The sequence below is a fragment of the Camelus dromedarius genome, chromosome 4 (assembly GCF_036321535.1).
Source record: "Camelus dromedarius isolate mCamDro1 chromosome 4, mCamDro1.pat, whole genome shotgun sequence".
Taxonomy (NCBI): Eukaryota; Metazoa; Chordata; class Mammalia; order Artiodactyla; family Camelidae; genus Camelus; species Camelus dromedarius.
The window spans coordinates 38,132,150-38,154,143 of NC_087439.1; the positions used below are offsets into that span (position 1 = coordinate 38,132,150).

A 21,994-nucleotide genomic window follows, 5' to 3' on the forward strand; every position below is an offset into this window, starting at 1 on the left:
CATCTGACACAGCAGTTACTCTCAGTCCGTGGGAGCACCAGCTTTCCAGTCATCCACTTAGAAACCCAGTAGCGTCATCAATAACTCCTTTTCCTTGATTTCCCACACTTAACCAGTCCCCATATTTCCGCCAATTTTACAATCAAATAATCATTCCTAACTGATCTCCCTGCCTCTAATCTCTCGCCTTTTCATTAGATTATAATGTTTTATATTTCTCCATACCCCACATACTAGTGCAAAGTAATTTCTTCTACTCAGAGTTTTCAGCAATTAAATAACCATTTCCTCTAAAGCCTCAGAAAAAGAGTGTGTATATGCAAAAAGGTGTCTCCTCTAGTTGACAGAAATTTTAAAAATGTAATGGGAAATCCCAGTGAATAAATATTTCAGGTACTTTTAGCTTCAGAAATTTACCAAGCTCCAAAGCTATCCCAGCTGTGGTACCACCTGTTTCCACAGCATGTCCCCTCACTTTGGCAAGGAGCACCCAACTGGAACAGAAACATTCCCCAGGACATCCCCTCCCTGCCGGGCCACCAGATGAATTAAAACTGTGGTTCTGGTCTAGGCAGTTTCTCTGACAAGCCCCCACTTCATTCTAGCCAATTTCATTCAAAGCTACCAATCCAATCCCTATAGAAGATGTTCTCTGCTCTTAGAGGAGGCCCAGGTCATCCACCTAAACTAAGACTTTCTTGTTTAGAGTGACTGTGTCACATGGTAGAAAGGGCCTGGGCTCCAGAGTTAGAAAGGCCTCAATTCAAAACCTGGTTCCACAGTAGTAACTGTGTGACTCTGCCATCCCTGTTTTCTCATCTGCAGGATGAGAACAAAATCAGCTTAATAGTGTCGTTGAGGTGAGTCATTAAGATAACGTATTTGTAGATGTAAAACAAGGTCCTACTGTATAGTCCAGGGACCTATATTCAATATCTTGTGGTAACGTATAATGAAAAAGGATATGAAAACCAACATACGTATGTGTATGTGTGACTGAAACATTTTGCTGTATACCAGAAATTGATGCATTGTAAAGTGACTATACTTTAATAAAAATTTTTTTTCAAGATAATGTATTTGAACATAGCAGCTAGTATGGCACCGGGCACAATGAAGTTACTTAATAAATACGTTTCTCTGTCTTCTTTATTAATATTTTTTTTTTTGGCTCTCTCTTCTTGCACTGTGAATTATTTTGAGGATCTCGGGGAAAAGCCTGGAGTCCTGCCAGTAATGACTTTAGCTCGTACTGGGTATTGTTGTAAAGTTTCTTTGTTTAATACCTTGAACCATAATTCTTATAAATGGATAGGACCAAGGTATTCAATTGGGTAGTTTCCTCAAGTTTTTGGGTGGGACTCAATACAAAAAAAAGAGTGAATGCCCAGATCCTTTAGACTCTTGTTTTCATGAATAAGAGTCTTGTCACTATAGGAAGTTTTTCTTAACATGCAATGCCAAGTAGGAAATTCTTCCCTCTGATGTGTTATTAAGTGCCTAGCACAGGCATAGCATTTCTAGGTGCTGTGAGAGTACAAATTATGTGCAAGCCATGGCCTCTACTCTCAAAATATGTGGAATAATTCCAGAGGATGAGGGAATATATGAGATATAGCTAATGTGTGTGTTTCAGAGTCTCCGTGCTAGAAAAGTTTAGAAGAGACAGGGAAGTTACCCTAATGGTAGGGGAAAGTTTCAGGTTGGGGCAACAAATGACTTCTAATTTAAGAACAGAATGTTCACAATGAATATGCCATCAAATACTAAATTCACTGTATTTGTTTCAAGTTGGGTAGTTTCATTTTTCTTCTCAAGAACCCCAACCTCAGCCTTGAACACTGGGCAAGAACCCATCTCTGCAGCCCACCATTCTTGTACACATTTTTGTTCTGCACTTTTACCCCCACTCCACCTTCTTTTCTTCTCAATTTTCTTCTTGGTCCTATCCCCTCATAAACAAGCTCTGTTTGAGAAATTCAATCATGCCAAAGAATAAAATGATAAGTTACTGGTATGTTAGAGCTGGATGGCATCTTAGATATCACAGATTACCCTTCTCTTCATCCACTGTAGGCAGTCGAAGACTTTCCATCTCCTACTATCCTTCAGTCATTCATTATTTCACTTCAAAAACATCTAAGCCACCCTATTATATACAGAGTTCCCAGTAACTGTATTTACTGCTAACTTTCCCTTGTCCTTAAGAATTTTATGCCCTGCTTCTTTTGTATGTAATCAGTTTAGACAAAACTGAGAAATAGACACACTGTTTTTTTGTGCTCTTAGCCTCTTCATTCTGAGCCCATGTTCCTCTTCAGTGACCACCTCCATCCCAGTTCCTCAAAAACTTCTCATTTCCCTTATCAAAAGTTATCATTAGAGTCTTCAGCCACCTAAAAGTTTAATGGCCCATAACAGTATAACAGCAGGTTCTCCTGCATGGGGTAGCTACATTTTATTTGGGGTCAAGGTCTTATATTACAAACAAAAGTCTAACTTATTTTGGACATCAGTCAAGGAGGATTTGAGGAGCCCCAAGACCTTGGTGGGGACCATACCTGAAGAGACATTTTAGAGTTAACACCTGTTTTACCTACATTCAAGTAATATAGACAATCTACTTAAACAAAAGCTACTGTTGAATATTGACATAGCAGGGTAAATTTAAGACAAATTCCTTACATTCAGAAGTGTGCCAGCCTCCCAGTCCAAAGCCACCCTTTGTTGTCTGCCCTGAAAAAAATGGAGCTGGAATGTTAGAATATTTCTTTGCAATGATCATGAGCTGCATCAGTATAGGGAACTGGAGAAACTCTACAAGAGGAACAGGGCTTCTCCTGCTGGTTCTGGTGTTTTCCATTTGTTTCTTCTTTTTCGTAACCCATGACTGCCAGCTTCACGCTTGGGGTTCATCCAGTGGCACTCACCCCATCAAGTTTCTGTGGCACATGTATGGACAGCTTCTCATCAAGTTTCAGCAGCATCCCTAATGACAGCTTCCCAGTGAGTCTCACAGGTATCCCAGAAGCGAATTCCCCAACCTTGGCCCACCTGTACCTTGGAGGAGTGTTTCCTGCTTGCCCAGTATCTGTGACTCAGTTCTGGCCTGGGCAACTGGATTGAAAAATTCTCTGCAATCCAGTGGTCCCCACCTTCTCCAACATGGCCTGAATCTCAGCCTTGGGGAAAGGGAATCTTTTCCACATTTGTTCCTTCCTTGGGTACCCTCCCTGAGCCCTAAGCTATTCTTTTAAGCTTTCTTTATGCTTTATAAGACCACTACCAGTTACAGTTAATAATTCTTTGTATTAAGCTTTCCCTGTTTAAATTACTCTATGGTGTCTGTTTCTTCATTGACCTCTCACTGATATGAGAGTTTATATCCTGAGGAATAAACCTTCAAAGCATTTGTTTAAAAACCCCAAAGAATGCAAAGCACCAGAGAGAGAGTTTGACCTTCTGTCAGAGTAATCTATTGCAAATGAGTCTAACATCTCGGTTACAATAAATGATATAGGAAAAAAAGGGCACTGAAAAATTTTAGAAAAAAGGATTCTCATATTAAACCTGCAGTAAAATAAAACAAAATAAACAAGCAAATTAAAAATTCAAACCTAAAGACACAAGGGTCTTAATCAGTTGTCAAGTTTCAGTATTGTTGCGCTCAAGTGAGTATCTTCTGTATTTAGTTTAAAATTTTTTCTGGGAGATCAAGGAAGAGAAAGCCTGACTAATTAGGCTTTTACATTTGTTTTCCCCCAAAAAATGTAAGCATGAACTAGGCCACAAATAGGCCTACTGGGAATATAAGGTCTGCAGTCATGAAACATTGCACATGGTGTTTAAAGTTTCACTCTTTGAATAGGAGAGAAAGAGAATCATACTACCCAGCCCATGGGGTTATTGTAAAGATCAGAACCTAGGACAGGGCTTGCCATGTAGCAACGTCTCTAAAAGGCTATTTTTTTGTAGTTTTTTCTGTTATTTATGACTATTTTTTTTTTTTACTATATTGAGTATTATAGCAAAAAGATTTCAGTCTCTAGTAACAGAAAATCTAAGTCCAACTAGATTAAACAATAAAAAGGGGCTTTGGGAACTACATAATAGGAAAGTCAAGAGGTAAAGGGGAAGTGAGCTCTGTATTCCAAACCAGAGTCCTTGGATTCATCCAGATTAGATTGGCTTGGGTCACAGGCTCACCCCAGTAGCAAAGCTCAGGGAAATGTAATGTGCTGGCTGGCTTAAGCCAGTCTTCGCTTTCTCATGGAATCGGGGGTGGACTTTTCCCATACGGCACATAGGCTATAAGGGGGAAGAGGGAGAGGCAACATGGATGTTGCCTAGACAAACAAAAGGATCTTGCTTAATTAATTTAATTACTCTCTGTCTAGTTTTCCTGTAATGCTTGTATAAACTCACATTATGATTTTATAGAGAAAATGAACATAAATACAACAAACAATAAACAAGAATCTCTTATATAGTCTCATCATGTGCTCAGTGGTTTAAATGCTTTAGATATACTCATTCATTTAATCCTCAAGACCACCGTAAGATTTAGGCAAGGAGCTACTAAGAATGGAGCCAGAATTTCGGAACCTAGACAATAAGGCTCCAGCAACTGAGTGCCTAACCCTTCTGCTAGACTGTCTCTCAACAAAGAGGCGATTTTTAATTCCTCTGATGTGCTACAGAAAGGTTGTGGAGTATGGTTCTATGATGCCCTTTCCCCAGAGGTGATCAGCATAGAGCAATTGATGAATGAAGGACAAATGAGTAAATGAATGACATGGGAAGGAGGTGTTCCTAGAGAGCTTTTTTCCATTCTAACAGTATTTTAAAACCTGAAACCCAATGACAAGAGACAAAGCACATAGACCTTTCACCAACAGAGTAATCTGAAGTTCTCCAGTCCCATTCCACTCAGCTTCCAAACCTTACCAGCATCCTCAAATTATAAAGTCAGAGGTGATAAGGTACTTTGGATCGGGGATCTCTGATTCCAGTGCAAAGCTGTCAACACCATCAATCAGCCACTTGGTACTGAGAAAATCAATCTGAGTCTCAATTTCTTCCTCTTTGAAGTAAAGGAGTATAACAAGGTTATCTGAAAAACAGCACATGCACACCTACACACACACACACACGCACAATTACTCGTACACTCCTAGCACTACCTCATTTTCCCCACTCCCCCAGATAATAGCTTGTGATTTTACTTGGAACCCATGTTTATTGGATCTTTCATCATGGCTCTGGCATCCCTCCAAATATGATCAAATTAAAAAGGAACTTAACTGGTAAACCAAAGAATAAATAACACACAAGGAACCTTGAAATCTCTCTGCAAGCTTCAGCCAGTTAATCCTCCCAACATCCCCCTGGAGTCAAGCTAAATAGTTTTCAAAGGTCAGATCTTTGAAAGCCTGACTTATTTTATTAAAGCTATAGAAAAACCCAGAGTTTATGGATTATCCTTTCTGTCTCTCCCTCTTTTCTGTAATTTCTCTCTCACTGCCATTGTGTCTTAGAGGTTATAGATAGGCTATAGATTTTTTTATCTCCTCATGTATATAGAATTGCAGGTATGAACTCTTAATCCTGATAATATTAGAAACTATATCAGGAATAAATTACTATACTGTATGCTCACATAGAAACTTATTGATGACCTTAAGCATCTTATAGCAATTTCATAAATTTATATATCCAAACTAAATATGTTTCAGGTAATGCAAAGTTTGTTTCCTACAATTTAGAAATTCTGGACCTCTGTGAAAGATCCAAGTAATTTCCATTTTCTTTATTCTGATATCTAAACCACTTTCTGAGTTTCTCAGTTTAGAAAGAAAGTGCCTGTAAGAATCATTCCTTTTGGTTCATGATTCTCATTAACTTTAGACAGTAGAAAGCCTAGTATATAGATCAAAATAAAAGGGCTGTTTGGCAATGAACTAAATGTATTCTACCTTGGCCACTAAAAGAGAAAGTGGAATGTGTAATACCTGAAACAAACTTTTCCATGGTGAGATCCCTTCATTTCCTGATGAAATTCTGTCAACTTACAGAGATTTTTTTATGGAGAGTTAGATAGTTTACCTTGTACCCTGTGGAAAGTATCATGGATTTTTTTTATGAGACTTACTAAGCTATCCATAACAGATTAGAAAGGAAAAAAAAAAGTGAAGGATAAGTAATTCTGCAGAAGCAAAATGTGCACTGTCATCTTCCTTAACTAATGTCACTGAATCTGCTCCAAGGCTGCCCTTTTTTCATAAATTGGCATTTGAGAAAAGGCAGCGAGTCTAGTACGCCCTCCACTTCTCTAACTGAGCCCCAGTCCTGCCCCACCCTCCTTTTCCTCGCCCATCCTCTTGCTGTCTCCCATTGTACAATTCTTATATTCCCCTCCTAAGACCAAACTGGTAGATGTTGAGCAGGGATTGGAGGTGACATATTCTCAGTTCATTAATTTCTTGCAGGCTGGAAGCTTTCAAAATTGGGCATAAGAAGGAATAAAAAATGATAGGGAAAACATCTGAATTTCTTTTCACCTCCTCCAAACTTCCACACTCTCAGTGAATGAGGGAATCTGTATTTGATGAAGTGTACTATAATGGACATCCTGGCTTCACTATAGTAAAGTTGTTAAAAGCATGGACTTTGGAGACAGATGCCTGAGTTTCTACTTACTAGCTACATGTACTTGGATAAATTAGTTAACTTCTTTATGCCTCAATTTTTGTGTCTATAGAAGAGTACCTTCTTCATAAGGTACGTATAAGGGTTAAATGAGATGATACACATAGAGCACTTAGAATTGTGCCAGCACTGCCCTAAATTCTATATAGGTACTCATCTCATCTGAGATTTTAATAAACTTTCAACATTCCCAAGCACTGGTCATTTATCTTATGCTTGATTTTCCTCTGGAGCATGGAACTCATTGTCTACCAAGATGCCTTACTGTTATTCTTACTACTGGAAAGTTGATCTTTCCACAGTGAACTAAAATTTGTTTTCCTCTTAGCTCCTCTTTACTGGTTTGAGATCTATCTTGGAGCTGTATAGAAAAACTTAGTTGATGTTTAAATATTGTTATTTCTGTCTCATTTTCTTTACACTAAACATCCTCCATTTCTGTAATTATACACATGTAATAGGGATAAGTATTTAATAACTAGTTTGTCTCTGGTCTTTTAAAGAGTGGTACCTGGAAAGATGGATCTGAAAGCAGAACTAGTGCTTCCCTCATTCTAGAGGGAATTCAAAGGTCCTGTTCATTTTAGAATTTTTTTAGCATCCCCATGTTAACACCTCAAGTAAAACTCTTAAGTCACTTTTGTATGGCTGCTACAAATTGCATCTCATCATCCTTCTCTGCAAATTTTTTTCTTGTTTTTTGTTTCTTTGTAGGGTAATGCAGGATGTAAGTGGGAGTAGGAACTAGACAGCTTTATGATAACTCCTGTTACATTTCATGTCGACATCAGCCTATAATATGTGTTTGTCAAGATATTTTTGGACTTTAATTCTATCAACCTTTATTTCATTATATGTCATGAAGTGTCCTCTTTCTTTTAAGAGCCAAGAAGATGTAGTTATACAATGAGGAAGACAGAGTGCTGGGGAAGCCAGAGTCCCACTTTTATTCCTAGTCTCAAAAATAATAGGCCTAACATGCTTCTTAACTGTTCAGGTTATCTGTGCACCTCACAGCTTTGTTTTTTCTTAAGGATAGATGCCAAAAACACTAAAAAAAAATAAAATCTAATTATCATCAAGACTATAAATAATCCTCTATAATGTTAAAAAGCAAATTCAGATTTTAGAAATTTTTTACTTTAAAAAGCTATGAAAATGAGCAGAAAGCCACAAGTTTAGCCTAAAACAAATCAGAATAAATTTACTGAGAATATCCAAAAAGGTATAAAATTGATTTTTAACCCTTGATCCTTTTCCTTGTTCAGTTCCTGGATGTCTAGGCATCTCTTCATGAGGCTCCAGCTCTGAGAACTTCTCTGCTCACAGAGCACTTTGTACATTTCTCTGCTCTCATCTTTGGCAATGGGAGGACGAAAGTGTTGTTTGCCTGTCTGTCTCTTCCTCAAGATCACGAGGTCCTCAAGGGCAAGGGAAAGCATTTTAATAACTCTTACACCCAGCACAGGACCTAATAGATAATATGAGTTTATTGAATAACTAATTAAGCAAGCATGTTAACCACATGTCTCTACTCATGCAAGGCCCACAATTAACTTAGGTTACGGCTTAAGTAGAAGAATTGTAAGGAGTAAGGACATTTCCCCTCCCCCACTTCCTCCGACTTCCATCAAACCCCCTTCCCCTGCTCACTATGGCCAGAAATTCAATTAGATAAAGACACTGTAATTCTACTACTCTGTACAACATAAAATGCATGTATCCTCACCAGAGTGATACTTTGGCATAAGTTTGTTAAGTTGCAAAGTAGTGATACCAACTACTGTCCCCCTACTCCCCGCTGTGAAGTCTATAGAGATAGGGGTGGTGGTGAAAAAGAGTATCCATCATCCCTGCAGGTCCCAGCCCCACTGTGGCCATTGGCCAATGAAGGCCTGGAGCATCAGCCCACCAGCAAGTAGAGGCTAGAAAACTCTGCTCCTCCCACAAATACCATGCCTGGAACATGGATTTATACTGCAGGTGTCCTTGTGATTGTCTGAACCAAGTTTCTCAATTAAACACCTACCCCACGCAGCCTGGCTGCCTAATTCACTCCCTGGCCAGAGTTATAAGCACCTGGGTCCCCTCCTGAAGGAGGAAGCCCATCTCTGCATCCCAGTCAGCAATGTAGAACACTGGCTTTTGTGCCCTCCATCGTCCCCAGGGAAGATTCTGCTTTCCAGGAATTCTTAGGGAGGGGCCTTTTACTCAGACCTGCCTTGAGAACCTTGTTCCTCATGTTGGTGATCTCTTCATTCTTTTCTTTGCTTACCAAACCCTTGGCCATTCACCTCTGCCTAAATGGGAATTTTGCCTGCCTTCTTCTCATTTGGGCTTGGAGCTCCCGCACCCCCTGAATCCCCTCCTGTCCTCATCATTGTACCCTAACCCTTGCCACTCCTGACTTGGTACCAATCTGCTCCTTCCTCCCCTGCAGAATCTCTGCATTTCTATCTGCCTGCCCAGGTCACATGGCTTATGGCTGAGAAGAAAAAAGGAGGAGGAGGGAATAGGAAAAGAAACCGCGAGAGACAACAAAGACAAAACTTCCATCTGCCTCACATGTTTTGCCTAGAGCCAGAACCAGTCCGTGGCGTAGGTTTTAAATTCCACAAACACAGCCAGAATTTCCTCAAAAAGCGTCTCTAACCATAGCTTCCCTGTCCTGGCCCCACGACCTTCTTACAAGCAGTGTCCCACCAGATTGAGACCAAATACCCAGGGTTAACCAGTTCTGCTGGAGCTTGGGCTCAGGCCAAGTTCACGTGCCAAAGTAAATAGAAAAGGGAAGGGGCACAGAATGGAGAGACCAAAGGGGCATTTCCCAGTTAAAACATCAGCACTGCTTTAAAGAAAAAAAAGAAAGTAGGAAGAAAAAAAAAGTGTGGGGGGGGAAGCTGTTTTTAAAATCGTGCTCCTCCCAAACTGTTAAGTCTTGAGAAGAAACTTTTCCTTCCACCAGTGAATATGTCACTTTTTTGCTTTGTTTTCCTATATTTATGGTATTAGATAGATTTTATTTTTCCATTACACACAAGGAAGTTTAATGTCTGATATCAGTAAGATAATTATAAAATACAGGGTGCTGAAGGAACTTAATACTTCATTATGTGTTAAATCAGTAAAGCGATGTGTTTAATCATAAGCTTATTGATCATTTTAGGTTAATTCAGAATTATTTCCTTTTTATAGGATAATTTCTTCATGAGTAGAAGTATCTCAGGTTTATTTAACATCTAATTTAAAAGAAGGTTGTGTTTTAAAGGGGAAAAGAAACTAGACTGAGCATCAGAAGTTCTAAATTCTAGCTCTTTTACTAACTCTGGACCTTTGGGTAAGGTCTCAGACTCCTCGTCTGCAAAATGCAGGAGCTGAACAAAGCGACGGTTCAACTGCTACCATCCTTTTCCTGCTCAATAACTCAAGACAATGAAACACACTCCAATTCAGAAGACAGATTTTACTCTGAGTGCTGCCTCTAACTTTCTTTGTGACTTTGAGCATTTACCCTCTCCTGTTTCCTCATCTGTAATAAAAAGGAAATGGAACAGATGGTGTGTAAGAACATTTCCAGCTCTAAAATTTTAAAACAAAGGAAAATGTCTGGGATGCATATGCCGCCTTCCATTTGCATGTAGAACTTGATGTTTTGCTCCAAGTAGCCTGAGAAGGGTACATGCATTTGGAAAGCGTTTCCCCGGTGTGCTGAAACATACACTCATCCACACGAACAGCGCATCTTAGTTCCCGGGGAGAAAATCTCTTAAGAGCCGTCTTTGCTTCCCCTCTCTTCTCCGTACCTGAGGTCAGGCTCTGGAATCCAGCATAAAGTCTATCATTACTAGGCTTCATCCATGACCTCTGTAGGCCGTGAAGCGAAGACGGCTATACTCAAATCTAGTCTTCACCTGCTGTTTATAAATACCCTCCTGAGGTCAAAAAGTGACTTCTTAAACCTAAAAAAGCCACTTATCCAATAAGCTAACTTTTCAATTTTCTTACATGACAATGTGCTTAATCCAAATATATTCTGGGGTTTACAGTTTCTGGATTTTTGTTAAAATGTCCTAACTATTCAAGTAGCATGTCTTTGCTTCAAAAGGAAGTCAAAGCTACAGTTACGGTGGTTTACAGAACATTTTCTGGTAGTCTTTGCTTCATTTCAATATCTTGCCATGATTGGCTGTTGATAGTTACAAAAAAGGAAGTCTTCAAGTCAGGGGATTTCTCAGTGGAAGTTCCCAGTTTAACACAAGGGAGATCTCAGGACGGTTTGGGCGGCACTGCTAGAGCCTGCAAATAAAGCTTCCAGACTCTGTAACTGCCGAATTCTCTAAAGAGCAAGAGTCTATGAAGGAAGACTTGTAACCTGGAGAAGAGGTAAGCAAAACTTCAGCAGCTCCTACTGATTCTCAGACTAGCAGTGTGGCCTGGATGTCTTAAACTGAAGTGTTGCAGATTTGTTCTACAATTGCTTCTATTAAGTGAGTAATTTATGACTTGATTCATTAATGCCTTTTATTCATTGCCATAGTGGGAAATTTGGCCTTTAAAAAATGGGGTACCTAGCCAAGACTAAGGGAAAATTTAAAATACAATGATCTCTTTGCGTTCTTCTCAACTTTTAAGATAGAATTTATGTCTCTGCTTGAAATGACTTTTCAAAGTTTCTATCTGGAATATAGCTTTCTCCAATGAGTGGTTATTATAACATAATGTGAGACTTTAAAGATATGTATTTGGCATAAGTAAGTTGTATATAGCTTACTAGGTTGAAAAGTAAGCTAATACTGTATATATTTATACTTTTTTGGTTAAATTTTTAAAGATCAATTCTGGCCTGATCCAGTGTGTTCATTCAAACATTAACTCACATTTAGTATTTTTCCATCCTCTAAGGAACACATTAATGAATATTTCTTTACAGTAAAGTATTAACCTTATAGAAAACTTTGCATTTCCTACCTTGGAACATTTATATTTACATAATAATAGTAATCTAGTCTTATTCTATTACCAATTGGCTTTTATTTTTACAAAAAGTGAATATTAAAGATGGTGTAGTTTTTTAAAGGATAATCCTAGGACAAGTTGATTGTTCAAAAGGATTAAACTTTAAGAATCATCACTATTGTTATATTAATAGCCTCCATTTATTGAATGTCTGCTGGAGGGAAATGGTCACAGGATCTTCCAGCTAGTACGTGGTAGAGACAAGGCTTAACCATAAATCCACATCACTTCTTTTTCTGTAGCTCTCTGTTACCACTGCCCTGCCTTCTTACAATATTGAAAAAGTATTTTGAGATCTCTTATCCAAACTGCAAAATTATGGGGTCGGGGAGGGGAGAAAGGACAACACTTGGTTAAAGTCACTGAGAAGCCGTCATTCATAGAAGCTTAAAACTCATTCCTGGGTCTCCCTTGTCCTCACGTGCTCACCCCACCCCCTCAGTCCCTCCAGGGCACACTTCCACCTGTGCACACGTGCACCATTTGTTTGCTTCCATGCAAGAGGGGAGACCTGGGGCTATATACACCAGGTCCAACCTGACTGAAGTTTCCTGCTAGCAGTCAACTAGGGCCCTAAAGCAATGTCCAATTCTTTCTCTTAAACACTTGTGACAGTGAAAGAGATGACCAAATGGAAGATTTAAAATAAATCTGTTCGTTTCCTCCAAAAATTTCATGAAATTTATGTACTAATTTGGTGAAAATAATCATCCTGACAGTAGAGAACCCTCCTGTCTAAGAAATATCTTTCTCCTCATGTATTAAGGCCTCAGGAAACATAGGTTCTTTACTATAAAATGTATTCCAATATATTTCATCTTCTTCATGTCTGTAATAGGATGCTACCTTGATAGGGACATTCTTTTCATTGTATTTTCTACCTAATTACGGCTGACATTTAGGACAGTTCTAGATATCATAATTTTGTCTTGTGTCCAGTCATTGTATTGATATTTTATTTATTCTGAATTATCTTAGGTAATTCACATGTGATGCCTAGATAGGAAAAATTTAATTTTTTCTTCTCTCTTTTTTCCTTCTCACCACATTGGCCAGAACGTCTAGAACAGTGTTTAATAACAGAGGAGATAGCAGCCAACCTCGTCTTGTTCTCATCTCAGTGGGAATTTCCCTAGTGGTTAACATTGAGAATGACGTTGGCTGTTGGTTTGAGACAAACACATTAATCATAAAAACCAAATAACTACCAAGTATATTTCTAACCATAGTTTGCTAAAAGTGTATCAAGACTTCATGTTAAACTGTATTCACTGTCTTTTTGGTACCATTAGAGACAACTGTATGGTTTTTCTTCTTTAAACTATACAATGCTCTGCTGTTACACAATACAGTAACTGCATTTTTAAAAACTTAAATGATGTTAAAAACCATGCCTCAGTAATAAAAGTAGGTGTATAGTTATAAAGTATATTCTGTTATTGCTCTAGTTAAGATAATAAATTGTTTGATCAAACAAAACAAACCAAGCCTACACATTTCCTCATTTTCTCTTCAATCCACATGCTTAAACGCCTCTCCTCTATTATTTTGGCTTCACAATTCGGTTCACAACTCAAATTAACAGAAAAGAATGAAAACAATGTGGCATAGCCAAGGAACCCTATCAAGGCAGAGCAACCAGATACTCAAACAAAGCAACTGTTCCTACACGTGTGCAAAAAGCTTTCTCCCAATTTTAACAGTGCAAACTGCAAACAATGATTCAGTTACAACCAACAGTGGTATGCAAAATGTGTGTCCAAACTGATTAATCTTACACCAATTCATATTAAGAAAATATATACTGAAAAAGAAATGTCTGTAATTTATTGAGAACTCTTGCATTCATATTCATAAGTGAAATTAATCTGAATTTTTATTTTCTGATAAAAATACCAAACTTTTCCATGATCTAAAGAAGTTTAATGGAAGCTATTGGCTCCTTGAAATGTTTAAAGAGCAAATCTTAACACTGTCCTGGGCACCTACTTTTATTTCCTTTTTTTCTTGGCACTCACTTTTAGAAGTAATTCTTTCAAAGCTTTTCAGTGTTTTCTATTGTTATTGATCTATTCAGGTTTTATGCTATTTTTTTCACACAAGTTAGGTTATTTGTGTTGCTTATAAATAATCCTTTTTATCAAATTTTTCAAATGTATTAGTATACACAGTATTGTGCTTTTTTGTCATCTCTATAACCATATGGATAACCCTTTCATTACTAATTTTGTCCATTTATGTTTTCTTTCTCTTTTTTCCCCGATTGAATGTGTCAAAGGGTTACTTTCTTGGATTTGTCACTTTTATGATTAGATCGTTTTAAAATAATTTGTTTTTTGCTTTTATCTTTACTACTATTTTCTTACTGCCTGTCCCTCTTTTTAGACTATTTTGCTTTTCCTTTTCTTGGTTTTAGCAATGAATGCTTAGTTCATTTATTTTTATTTTTTCTTATTTTGTAATGAAAGTATTTAAGGCTAGGAATTTTCCCTAAGTACCAGGTTAACTACTCATACTTTTGATATGTCACTTTCACATTATTTTATGTTTTTTAATTGCAATTTTATTTCCTTTTTGGTCCAAAAGTTATTTGGGAGAATAAATTTTTTTAGTTAATATATTTTATTTTTTTAGGAAAGTTTTCGATTTAGGGGAAAAAGGAGTAAATACTACAGAGAGTTCCTATCTACCACCCCACCTCCTCCCCATTGCCTGCCCCAACCCAAACATATGAAGTTTTCCCTACTACTAGCATCATAATGTATGGTACGCTTGTGACAGAGGAATGATATTAATACATTTTTATTAACTCAGTTTATAGTTTATTCAGATTTCCTTATTTTTCCTTCTTAAAAAATTGAGGTAAAATTCACATAAAACTAAGCATTATAAAGTGAATGATCCAGTGCAATCATGATGTTGTGCAACTACCACTTCTATCTAGTTTCAAAGCATTTTTATCACCCTAAAAGGAAACCCTGTACCCATTAAGTAGTTGCTCTGCATTTCCTGCTCTCCTCAATCCCTGGCAACCACCAATCTGTCCTGTCTATATAAATCTACCAATTCAGGATCTTTCATATAAATCATATAATATGCGACTTTTTCTGTCTGGCTTTTTCATTTAGCATAGTGTTTTTGAGATTCATCCATGTCATAGCATATATCAGTACTTCATTCCTTTTATGGCCAAACAATATTCTGTTGTATGTATGTGATGTATGTGTGTGTGTGTGTGTGTATATATATATATATATATATATAATTTGTTTATCCATTCCTCTATTGATGAACAGGCTAGTTGGGCTATTTTCACTTTCTGGCTTTGTAAATAGTGCTGCTATCACTGTGCATTTACATTGTTTGACTACCTGTTGTCAGTTCTTTTGAGTATATACCTAGCAGTGGGATTGTGGGGTCATATGGTAATTCTATGTTTAACTTTTTAAGAAACTACCCAATTGCTTTCCACAATGGCTGAACTATTTTATATTCCCACCAGCAATATAGGAGAGTCTCAGTTTCTCCACATTCTTGCCAATACGTGTAATTTTCTGGTTTATTATTGTTATGATTATAGCCATCCTAATGGATATGACATGGTACCTCACTATGGTTTTGATTTGCATTTCCCTAATAACTAATGATGTCAAGCATCTTTTCATGTGCTTGTTGGCCACTTGTACAGTCTCCTTGGAAAAATGTCTCCGAGTCTTTTACCCATTTTTTTAATTGGGTTGTCTTTCTGTTGTCATGCTACTATACAAAGAGTTCTTTGTATATTCTGGATATAAGACTCATGAAATACATGATTTGCAAACATTTTCTCTCATTCTGTAGATTGCCTTTTGATAATGTCTTTCAATGCACAAAAGTTTATTTCTTTAATTTTTAGGAAGTTCTATTTTTTTTTTTCTTTTCATGATTTTGGTATCGTACATAGGAATCCATTGCCAAATTCAAGGTTATGATGATTTACCTTTTATCTAAGACTTGCATAGTTTTAGCTCTTACATTTAGATTATTTTTCCATTTCAAGTTGATTTTTGTATATAGTGTGAGATAGGGGTCCAGTTTCATTATTTTGATTATGGATATCAGTTGTTCCAATATCATTTGTTGAAAAGACTATACTTTCTCCATTGAATGGTCTTTGTACCCTGGTCAGAATCAATTGGCCTAGATGTAAGTATTTATTTCTGAACTCTCAATTCTATTCCTGTGGTTTATATGTCTGTCTTTATGCTGGTATCACACTATTTTGATTACAGTAGCTTTGTAGTGAGTTTCAAAATTGGAAAGTGTGGGTCCTCCAACTCTGTTTTTGTTTTTCAATATTCTTTAGCCACTCAGGTCTCCTTGCAATTCCATATGAAATTGAGGATTGGCTTTTCCATTTCTGAAAAAAAACTCATTGGAATTTTGACACAGGTTGCATTAAATCTGTAGATCATTTCGGGGAGTATTGCCATCATAACACTAATAATTCTTCCAATCCATGAATACAGAATGTCTTTCCACTTACTTGAGTCTTCTTTAATTTCTTTCAGCAATGTTTTGTAGTTTTCAGTGTACAAGTCTTTTGCCTCTTTGGTTAAATTTATTCCTAGATATTTCATTCTTTTGGGTGCTATTATAAGTAAAATTGCTTTCTTAATTTTCTTTTTGAATTGTTCATTGGTGATGGATAGAAACACAACTGATTTTTGAGTGCTGATCTTGTATCCTGCAACTTTCCTAAATTCATTTATTAGCTCAAATAGTTTTCTTGTGGATTCTTTGGGACTTTCTACATGTAAGATATCATCAGCAAATAGAGATAGTTCTACTTCTTTCTTTTAAATTTGGATGCCTTTTATTTCTTTTTCTTGTTTAATTGCTCTGGCTAGATCTACTGTGACAATGTTGAATAGCAGTAGTGAAAGAAAGCACCCTTGTCTTATTTCTGATCTTAGGGGGATATCTTTCAGTCTTTCATCATTGACTATGATGTTAGCTGTGGGCTTTCCAAAAATTCTCTTTATCATATTAAGGAAGTTCCCTTATATTCCTAGTTTTCTATCTTTTTTTAAAAAATTATGACAGGGTGTTGGATTTTGTCAAATACCTTTTCTGCATTAATGGAGATGATCGTGTGGCCATGTTTTTCCTTTATTGTATAATGTGGTATATTGCACTGAATGATTTTCTTATGTCTAACCGCCCCTTTACATTCCAGGGATAAATCAAACTTGGTCATGCTACATAATCCACTTAATATGCTATTGGATTCACTTTGCAAGTATTTCATGGAAAATTGTTGCCTCTTCATCCATAAAGAATATTGGTTTTTAGTTTTCTTTTCTTGTGGTGTCTTTGTTTGGCTTTGGTATCATGGTAATTCTGGCCTCACAGAATGAGTTAGAGAGTGTTCTCTCCTCCTCTATTTTTTAAGAGTTTGAGAAGGATTGATGTTCATTCTTCTTTAAGTATTTGGTAGAATTCACCAATGAAGCCATCTGGTCCTGGGCTTTTCTTTGTTGGGAGGGTTTTGATTACTGATTTAATCTCTTTATTTGTTATAGGTCTGTTCAGATTTTTTATTTCCTCTAGATTCAATTTTGGTAGTTTGTGTTTCTAGGAACTTGTACATTTCATCTAGATTAACTAATTTGTTGGTGTACAATTGTTCACAATGTTCTCTTATAATCCTTGTTATTTCTATTTGGTGTGGTAATGTCCTTTTTTGTGGACTAACATTTGATCTATCCTGGAGAAGGTTCTACATCCACTTGAGAAGAATGTGTATTGTCCAAGATTCCCTTTAGCTCTCTGGGCATATGTTAGACAATTGATTTAGTAGAAGATTTTTGTAATAAGTACAATCTCTAGGTTTCCTTAGTGTGAACTTTTAAAGACGTTTTAAATAATAATTCTGACTATTTAAATTAAAAATCAACTGTATGTAGAACCACTTACTTAACTTACGGATGTTATCTATGCAGTTGATCCTTGAACAACATGGGTTTGAACTGTGCAGGTCTACATATACATGGATTTTTTTCAATAAATATGTACTATAGTACTACACAATCTGCAGTTGGTTAAATCTGCAAATAATGAACCATGGATATGGAGGGATCACTGTAAAGTTATATGTAGATTTTTCAACTGGGGGGGGGGGGGGGTTGGTGCCCCAACCCTCACATTGTTCAAATGTCAGCAATATTAGCTAATATCTATTCAGTTCCTCCTATAATCCAGTCGCTGTTCATATATTATCTCATTGTACACACACACATACACACACAACCTTTGAGGCAAGTATTATTACAATCTACATTTGATAGAAGAAGAAACTGAAGCTCATGGTTAGCAAAGTCATATGGTTAGTAAATGGCAATACCAACATTTGAATGAGGCAATATTATTGAGAACTCTCATTTAAGACCTACATACATTAACCTACCTCAGCTTGAGTTTGCCTTTCTGAAGGCAATGACCATCTAGGCCTCAGACTAATGGTTGCAAGTTTAATTAATGTCAGTTATAATAGCCATTCTAACTTCAAAAACATCCAAATGTATATATTGGGATTTCAAGTGTGTTGTATGTCATAAAAGGGAAAGGACAGGGTGAAATAGGAGGCCGTAATTCTCCAGCAGATATCTTGAGCTGGAGATACGTAGACATACATAGCTCACAGCTAACTTTTGGACCTAAAGCTAACATTTATCAACTTTGTCACTATTAGTATTGGCCTGAGGGGAGATCCCTCAGCCTTATTGCCTAGTTATTTTACTACGAAGAGAAGAATTCCTGGTTAATCAGAAAAAAAAAAATGTTGGTCTTTTCTTTGACAGGAGCCATGTATGAAAAATTAAACTCCCAGAGAGTCAGGCACACAGATCTGTCTGTCCAGGCCCTTCCATTATTTGCTTCACATACCCTTAGATACAGAATATCACATCTGTCCTCGCCCATGGGGATCATGTTGGTGTACTCCAAACCATGGCTCCAAAATGGATAATCAAAAGAAATTCTAATGGGGGACAATGGGGCAACAAGGTGTAAAATATTACTTGTAAGTAACACGTAGTAGTAGGGTTACCGTCCAGTTCACTGGTAGGTGCCACGAGGCAGACAGCTTTCTTACTATCCTTCAGGGCTGCAGATTTGCTCACCTTCCAACAGTAAAAGTTCATGTTCACTTCAGCCCTATAGTTCTTGCAAATGGTGGAAAATCCTGTCAAAGCCTGTCAGTGGGATGCTTTTCAGCAGGTTTACAGCTACTCTGGAAGACTCAAACCCAGGGTGGCAAGGCTTGGCAAGAGAGCACTTATGTCAGCTGGGTACCCTATACAGGGCACAGCCTCTCAGCCATACACGTGGCCCTGGTCATCAGTCCCGCCTTTTGATGCTATTATGAGTCCTGATACTTTTCTGATTTTTCATTAGGTGTGTAATTCAGAGAATCTGAGACACAAACAGCTAGTCCAGATGTCATCCTAAATCAGAAGACTACCAGATTCTATTAATAGTGATATTTCACATCAAAGATTTGACTGAGATCATTGATGTACACCTGACATTCCAAGTTGTAGTAAGTGTTTATACTGGCAGCTTTCCTTGTTTCTAGATTGATATTCAGGATTCTCAGTAAAATATTAATCAGTTTTGGAAATAGGTCCTGAAATAGTTTAATAAGCCTGCAGTTCTCATTTTCATTTCACTCTACCCCCAGCACTGCTTGCTAACCTGAGGTATACAATAATATGAGGAAAACTGGAGTGAAATTATGTCATTTTTAAAAAAGAATTATTCCTCAAATAAGTGTCTCTACTCAATTCCTAACCTTAATTAAACATACTGTATGTCAATTCTAAAAAATTCATCATCATTATAAAAAAGGAAAATGTTTGACATCACTTTAGCACAAAATTCATCCATCTACCCCAGCACTGATGCATGTTTCACACACTGAAGAAGTATGCAGTCACTTCTTTTCATGACGACAAATCACAGGAGTCGAAAGAGATAAAAATGTACATTTCATTTTTCTTTCCTTATTCAAAGTATTTAGCACTTCCATTTTTCAAAATGCTCATGAATTCAGTTTTAGATTCTGAGTGTATTATTAAATTCTACTATTTCAATTAGAAATAGTCAAAGCAGCTCCTTCAATTTGCTCAAAAGCAATGCTGGGTAAGTTAGACTTCATTAAAATTAAATTTTTCTGCTCTGCAAAAGGAATGAAAAGACAAACCACAGACAGGGAGAAACTACTTTCAAAAGATACATTGGATAAAGGACTGTTATCCAAATATACAAAGAACACTTAAAATTCAACAATAAGAAAACAAACAACCCAATTTTGGGCCAAAATCCTTAACAGATATTTCACAAAAGAAGATATACAAATTGCAAATAACCATGTGAAAAGATGCTCCACATCATATGTCATCAGGGAGATGAACATTAAAACACAACAAGATATCACTACACTTCTATTAAAATGGCCAAAATCCAGAACATTGAAAACACCAAATGCTGATGAGGATGTGGAGCAACAGGAACTCTCATTCACTGCTGGTAGGAATGCAAAATGGTACGGCCACTTTGGAAGACAGTGTGGTATCTTGTTACAAAACTAAACACACTTGTGCCATATAACCCAACAATCATGCTCTTTGGTATTTATTCAAGGTAGCTGAAAACTTATGTGCACACAAAAACCTGCACACTAATATTTATAGCAGCTTTATTCATAATTGCCAAAAGTTGGAAGCAGTCAAGATGTCCTTCAGTAGGTGAAGGGATAAACTGAGGTACATGAAGACAATGGAATATTATTCAGCACTGAAAGGAAATGAGCTATCAAGCCACAGAAAGACAAACTCAAATGCATATTACTAAACCAATCTAAAAGTTCTACATTCTGTATGACTCCAACTATATGACATTCTAGAAAAGGCAAAACTATGGAGATGGTAAAAAGATCAGTGGTTGTCAGAGATGGGGGGAGACAGGTGGAGCACAGAGGACTTTAAGGGCAATGAAACTGCTCTAGTATAGTATGATACTATAATGATGGAAGTGTGTCATTATGCCTCTGCTCACACCCAGAGAATGTACGACATCAAGAGTGAACCCTAATGTAAACTATGGACTTTGGGTGATAATGATGTGCCAGTGTAAGTTCAGTTGTGACAAATGTACCACTCTGGTGGGACGTGTTGATGACAAAAGAGTCTTATGCATGTTTCAGGGTAGGGAGCATATGGTAAATCTCTGTATCTTCCTCTCAAATTTACTGTGAACTTAAAATTACTCTTAAAAATTCTTTTTTAAAAAAAGTGCTATATTGTCATCTTTAACTCAATTACTTATTACAAGAAAATAGTTCAATTGGTCACAATGCTATATACAAGAAGTTTCTGTTTGTTAAAAAGAAAACATCTTTAAAATTATGTTTTGGTTTTGCCTTTTTAAAGTAAGCCCAATACTCAAAATAATCAAGTAGAACACACTGCAACTTGGCAAGTTTTTAAATCCTCAAACTTACTGGCCTAAGGAAAGAAGTATAAACGTCCATGATTCAGAAGTGTAGGGAGAAACTGAGGCAGTCAGAATCTGCTCCTCCTGATCTAACAGAGAAAAGATACTATCCCAGGAGGAGCAAACTCCTGGGCTCCTTTAGGGAGATAGCCGCTTCTAAGTTACATGGGACAATATGACTAGAAAAAAAGAAGCTCAAGACACCAGAGCTTGGCTTGAATCTTTCAAGATGAAGAAAGAATCATGGATGGACTGAAGACCTGTCCAAGCAAGTCTTGGCCAAAATCATTAGGGCAAAAGTGTTCCCAGCTTTGGAAATTTTGTCAAGTCTATGGATGTAGAGCTGTGTTCTAGAGAAGACTCTGCTTGACAACAATACACAGCACTCATGGTCATTTTAATCTTGGTTATCAAATTGCTATTTCAACATTGCTAGTATGCTTGTGTTTAGTGATAGAGTCTTTTTCAAACACCATTAACCTTTGTCAGATATATGCAAAAATAATGAGAGTTTTAAAAATATTGTTTAAATAAACAGTAGGCCAACACCATGGAAGTTTCTGGAAGTACTACATGTATTCAGCCAGATACAGTCATGCTCCAGTCAAGGTAGAGAGTCTCAGCCTTCAGTGCTCTCAAGAAGCTTCCACATGGGCTGTAGATTTGACTGCTCTCTTCTTAAAAGGAGTCCTAGGGATGACCCTGGTGGTGGAAAGGAGTTAGCATGACACCC

General features: G+C 37.1%; 1 protein-coding gene across 3 annotated transcripts in view; it reads left to right on the plus strand.

Moving 5' to 3' along the window:
* The first annotated feature begins 10,954 nt into the window (after positions 1–10,954).
* The window catches only part of TANK (TRAF family member associated NFKB activator), a 79,825-nt gene continuing 68,785 nt past the window's right edge, over positions 10,955–21,994 (plus strand). The window contains exon 1 of one of the 3 annotated variants that reach the window (XM_031451532.2): positions 10,955–11,091. The gene's annotated coding sequence lies outside the window, so the exon portion shown is untranslated. Of the gene's footprint in view, positions 11,196–21,994 lie in introns of all 3 variants that reach the window. The other 2 variants (XM_031451534.2, XM_031451536.2) reach the window with 2 other exon arrangements.